This window comes from Mytilus californianus, unplaced genomic scaffold, assembly GCF_021869535.1.
Source record: "Mytilus californianus isolate M0D057914Y unplaced genomic scaffold, xbMytCali1.0.p SCAF_26, whole genome shotgun sequence".
Taxonomy (NCBI): domain Eukaryota; kingdom Metazoa; phylum Mollusca; class Bivalvia; order Mytilida; family Mytilidae; genus Mytilus; species Mytilus californianus.
The window spans coordinates 3,858,430-3,864,738 of record NW_026262675.1 but is presented as its reverse complement, the minus strand read 5'-3'; positions in this window follow the sequence as shown (position 1 = coordinate 3,864,738).

Here is a 6,309-nt window from a genome sequence, read left to right as displayed (position 1 = left end):
AGTAAAATTAGGCATTAAGTTTAAATCCTAGGCAATAAGCTAACTCCTAGGCATAAAGTTATTGCCTGAATTTTTTAGTCATCAAGTAAACTTATTTCCTGAAATCAGATGATGATTATTCAACCTATTGCCAAACATAATTTCAGGCAATAAGTTAACTTTGGGATTTTTGCTTTATCTTTCATGTAAATGTACATTCGGTGAAATATTCTTGATAAAGTGTTTTTTGTATTATATTCCAAATATTGATATATATTAATTTAACAAACCTTCAAATTTTAGTATTACTTGTATTTATTACAAAAATTGATTTTCAAACAAGTGATTGTATCTAATAAAAAGAGGGGGATTGATGATTATATCTGAAAATGATTTTAAGAAAATACGCACTTCACTGGTTGAGCTGGTTTTGGTCTGGTCAAAAATAGACAAAATATCATTATAGTTTGACGTAAATTTTACATTGAGGTTCTGCAAAAGGAAATCACGAATTCACCAACATTCCAACTGACTTCATTTTCAGAAAACGATATCTGTAACAAACATAAACTATTAGCTACTTCTTTACAAGCAGAACCAAATACAATGAAAGTCCCAACTATGTACTGGCTTCCGAAGCTACACAAATCACCTTACAAATATAGATTTATTTCGTCTTCAAGTCATTGTTCCACTACTAAATTGTCTATTCTACTTACTAGTACACTTGGTACAATCAAAAACCTGATAATAAATTGTTCAAATAAGGCCTTTGAAAATAGTGGAATTAACTACTTTTGGGGTGTCAAAAACTCGTTGGAAGTACTTGATAAATTGCATGCATATATTGGTGATTTTGAATCTGTTCAAAGTTTTGATTTTTCTACCCTATATACCACTTTGCCTCATATTCTTATTAAGAAAAAATTCACACACCTAATTAAATGGGCATTTAAAAAGTCGGAATGCGAATACATATGTTCGAACTCTTTTAGGTCATTGTTTAGTAGCAACAAACAAAAGAGCTATGTCAATTGGACATGCTTTGATACTATATCTGCCCTTGAATTTTTACTTGATAACATTTTTGTTCGCTTTGGAGATTCCGTATATCGTCAAGTTATCGGAATTCCAATGGGGACTAACTGTGCAACACTTATTGCGGACCAGTTTTGTATTGTTATGAGTTACAATTTATGACTAAAATCAGCAAAGACCCATCGAAACAACATCTGATACAAAAATTTAACAATACTTTTAGATATTTGGATGATATATTGGCTCTCAATAATGACAACTTCAGTATGTATACTAAAGAAATTTATCCTGTTGAACTTACTTTAAATAAAGCTAATACTAACAATGACCACTGTCCTTTCCTCGATCTTGATATCTATATCATTAACGGGAAGCTTAATACAAAAATTTATGATAAAAGAGATGATTTTTCATTTCCTATCGTTAACTATCCATTTTTAGATGGTGATGTTCCCTTGTCACCATCTTATGGTGTTTATATATCTCAACTTGTACGATTCGCTCGTGTATGTAACAACGTATTAGATTTTAGCGAGAGAAATTTATATATTACTGAAAAATTATTACACCAGGGTTTCCGATATCATAAACTAGTCAAAACATTTACTAAATTTTATCATCGGTATAAGGACATCATTCGTAAATATAACTCAACATGCAGACATCTTATACGTTCGGGTATTTCACATCCAATCTTTTATGGTAATATTCTTTACAAAGCACAAAAATGTCAGTATTCACCTCAAAAGCTAACAAAACCTTTAAACAGACTTATTAAGAAGGGATATAGTTACGATACTGTTGTCAGGTCATTAAAAAATGCATATTTTGGCTTTAATATTGATTCACTTATAGGGTCTTTGCATCGGAATTAAACATATTTATTCTAAAACCAGTTGTTGGCATGACACGGGTTATGTTCTTCTCATATATTTTATGACGGTATAATACTAAACCCCTAACAGGAGGGATTGTGCCTGATATTCATATGATGAAGACATAATCTTTCAACCAGTTTAATTGAGGTCTGGAGCTGGCATGTCAGTAACTGCTAGTAGTCTGTTGTTATTTATGTATTATTGTCATTTTGTTTATTTTCTTATGTTTCCTATTCTGACATTGGACTCGGACTTCTCTTAAACTGAGTTTTACTGTGCGTACTGTTGTACGTTGGTTTTTTCTACATTGGCTAGAGGTATAGGGGGAGGGTTGAGATCTCAAAAAACATGTTTAACCCCGCCGCATTTTTGCGCCTGTCCCAAGTCAGGAGCCTCTGGCCTTTGTTAGTCTTGTATCATTTTAAATTTTAGTTTCTTGTGTATAATTTGGAGTTTAGTATGACGTCCATTGTCGCTGGACTAGTATGCATATTTGTTTAGGGGCCAGCTGAAGGACGCCTCCGGGTGCGGGAGTTTCTCGCTGCATTGAAGACCCATTGGTGGCCTTCGGCTGTTGTCTGCTCTATGGTCGGGTTGTTGTCTCTTTGACACATTCCCCATTTCCATTCTCAATTTTAAATGTAGATATGAAATTTTTACTCACATCATCTTTCCATTGATTTTATTGGATTTGTAAAACAATTACTGTTAAACCCCAGGCAATCTTTTTCACTCCATATAAATAAGAAGATGTGGTATGAGTGCCAATGAGACAACTCTCCATCTAAGTCACAATGTACAAAAAGTTAACAATTATAGGTGAAAGTACGGCCTTCAACACGGAGCATTGGCTCACACCGAACAGCAAGCTATAAAGGGCCCCAACATGACTAGTGTAAAACAATTCAAACAGGAAAACATGGAAAACTAACGGTCTAATATATGAACCACACCAACAAACGACAAGCACTGAACAACAGGCTCATAATCTGTATTTTTAGCATTGAAGTGACATGTCTACTGAAGAAAAAGGAGAAGAGCCAGGGCCCTGTATATGTGTTTATTTTTAAACTTCATGCAATTATTAAAGAAATCTAATGTGTATGTATTGCTAAATGTGTGATATTTGAAAGTATGGTCAAAAAATGTATAACTGCTTCATATTCATAAATATATATCCTGAAATAGAAAAAAAAAATTCGTCCATTTTTTTATATATTTGTCAACTTTTTCAGCTTTTTTCATGATTTCGTATGTGGCGCCGACCCTCGCCCATTGAACTTTTTGTTGAAAAGTAAAGAGTATGGTTTATAAAGAAGAAAAATGTCATAAATTTTGAAGAATTCTGCAAAAAATCAGGTTTTTACGAATTCACTTATATTATGACATCATGAATACGTCACTGATGATGCAGTTGGTGAAACTATGTTTTACTGAAACTATTGGATATTTAAATATATGTTTTCATCAATTTTTCACCACATAATTCCAGTGAAAAAAAAATCAGATTGACATTCTAAACTTCAGTTCTTATCATGTAATTTTAAATGTATTTTAACTTTGAAAAATGTCTTTTTATTTACTCGCATTTACATTTTAGGCATTAAGATTAATGCCTAGAGACATTTTTCAGGACTTAAGCTTAAATCCTAGGATTTAGGAATAATGCCTAACATCATTTAGGGAATAGACTTACTGCCTTGGTGTTAGCTTATTGCCTAATTTCACTTATTGCCGCTAACATATATATATATTATACCAATGACCGCTAGTAAAGTTTGACAAATGTCGTCAGAATAAATTGCCAAGTTCGATAACTAATGTAAGACAAGTAGGTACGGGGTGTAATTAACACATCGCCCGAAACAGAGATGCATCATACTCTTTGAAGTCTGTCGCGTTTCCATTCCTTTTAAATATACAATTCCTTGGTTATATGTTTACCCGACATTAAATAAATCTTTTAAAATTATTTAATATTAATTATTTTTGACAGGTATATGTGTAGAATGTGGCGGGGTTAAACAAGTTTTGTATGTACGTTAAATAAACTACACGCATTCACACACAGTTGTCTATTGGACAATAACAATGGACAAATAATTGAAGACGCAAGACGTAAAAGGCCCTATAGACATTCTTCTAATTTTATTTTTTTATCATGATAATGGTTGTTTGAGAAAGATGTGCAACTAAACGGATTTCTAAAGAAAATAACAAGCAGAGTTTAGCAGCACATTAATTGAGAATTATTTTTTTTTCATTTTAATCAACGCATATTCATATTTTGTGTGCAGGTCAGATTCTGTGACCAGTTTAATGAAATATGTTTAATATTTACATTGTTTAGAAAAAAAATGCCCATCATATTCAAAACCTATAGCGCCTGTCTTCTGTGCAGAATGTTAAAGTGTTAGATCTGGAACCTCTAATTGGCAAATTTATGTATAGGCACGTGCCTAGTCGAGCCTTAGATAGCTACGCCACTGATTTATCTTACATATTTGATGTTGTCCCTAAAAACTAAAACTCTTACACTGAATCTATATATTTTGCTTTGAGACCAAATTATTGTTGAAAAAATAATTAAAACAGAACTTGTGTTTCAGATTAAGAAAGGGTCTGGGAAACACGCAGAAAAGCACAATTTTGCATCATTTTTCTATATTTTCTTGGGGCCTTCAGCGGCCCCCAAACCCTTTGCCGAAATATTTTTGCCATTACTTTTAAAAGAGACGAGTTACAGCCCAACTTTAATACCTTGTACGTATGCAATATATGCAGTTCAGAATTCAGAAGATTCACTTCCAGAGGAGGAGGATTAATTCTGATTTAATGGTACATAATGACTGACTTTACATGTATTATTTATTTAAGAATAAAAAAATGAATTTGAAAATTGTGTGTTTTCAAATATTATAAATATAATTGTGAAAATAAATAATCAGTCCCTTGTTTTAATGAAAATGAAAAATCAGGCATGCTTCAACAGTACAGAAAATAAATAATCTGTCCTTTTAGTCTACAAAAATAAATAACGGATCCAAAACAAATCCTCCTGTCCCCCCCCCCCCCCCCCCCCACCCCCAGAATATCAAATAGTCGTCCCCTAACAGTCCGCCAAACGGTGATCTCAATTCAAGGTACATTGTATATGACCAAATTTTGTTAAATGGCTATATTTTTGCATTATACACGCATCGGACAAGCAAACAGTTAGATTAATGGAGCTTAGAACTGACGGACTAAAGGACCTTCGGACTAAAGGACCTTCATTTAGCTGTTGTAAAAGTATAAGTCAGCAGTAATGATTGATTGATTGTTGGTTTCTTAAAGTCAAGTGGCAAATATTTCATGTATGTTCAAGAAGAAAGCAGCAGGAATGAGAATTGTTTGTAGTTGAACACTTGAGTGGGAGCGGGAGAGATTGCAGTGGCAGGAGTAGATTTAAGGCCGAGAGTGTTCATCTGTCTTTTTTTTGGTTTTTTTTAGAATGAATTAGTAGTAAATGCTAGTAATGTGTACACTAGTCATGAATGTACACTCATGACAAGATAGAAAGTTATGAAAGCAAAACATCAACAGTAATTGTAGAACTTCAAAATTCCTTCTACCGTCTGTCTGTCATTCGTCAAAGGAACAGCCTTCCACAAAAAGTAATCCATCAAAAATTACACTAGCTTAAAAATGATTTAAATCGTGATATAAGGAAAGTCCCTTCATATTATCATACAGTGGTTGTAGAAAAGCCCATAAATTTAACGCCAGACTCTAGTTGAACTGTAGTGGCTTAAATGAACATCTTTTTCAGAAAATGTATTGTTCATTCCAACCTCTGTACATGATATGTGGACAGGTTAAGAGCAGCAAGCACTATACCTGCTTATAGCTCATTAAGACACACACAATGTACACTCTACCAATTAATGTTAATATAAACATTTTTAGCTGGTAAAGAACTCCTCAGTGATGAGGAAAACGGAATATTTTTAAACTTGTACAAAATTTAATTGGGAACTTTTGAAAAAAGAAAATCGCCAAAATAACACGTTATTAATTTCATGCGTCCGAAGCCGGCTTTTCCGGATTTACCTTCATCGAGAACGCTCAAAGCCGAATATTTGAAAGCCGAGGATGTATACAAACTGAAAAAGTTAAAGAGCTTTAGGACCAAAAAGTACCATTGAAACTTTGTAATTGAACTTTATTTTGTGGGACACAACGGTTCAGTCATATCATAACCACAGCTAAGCCTAAAGACCATGAAATGAGTTGACCACAATTAGAAATGAGTTGACCACAATTAGAAATGAGTTAACCACAATTGAAAATAATTTGCCAACAATTAGAAATTAATTAAAGATTTATAATATTTTTGGGAAAAAAGACAGATTAATTAATTAAAATATTTATT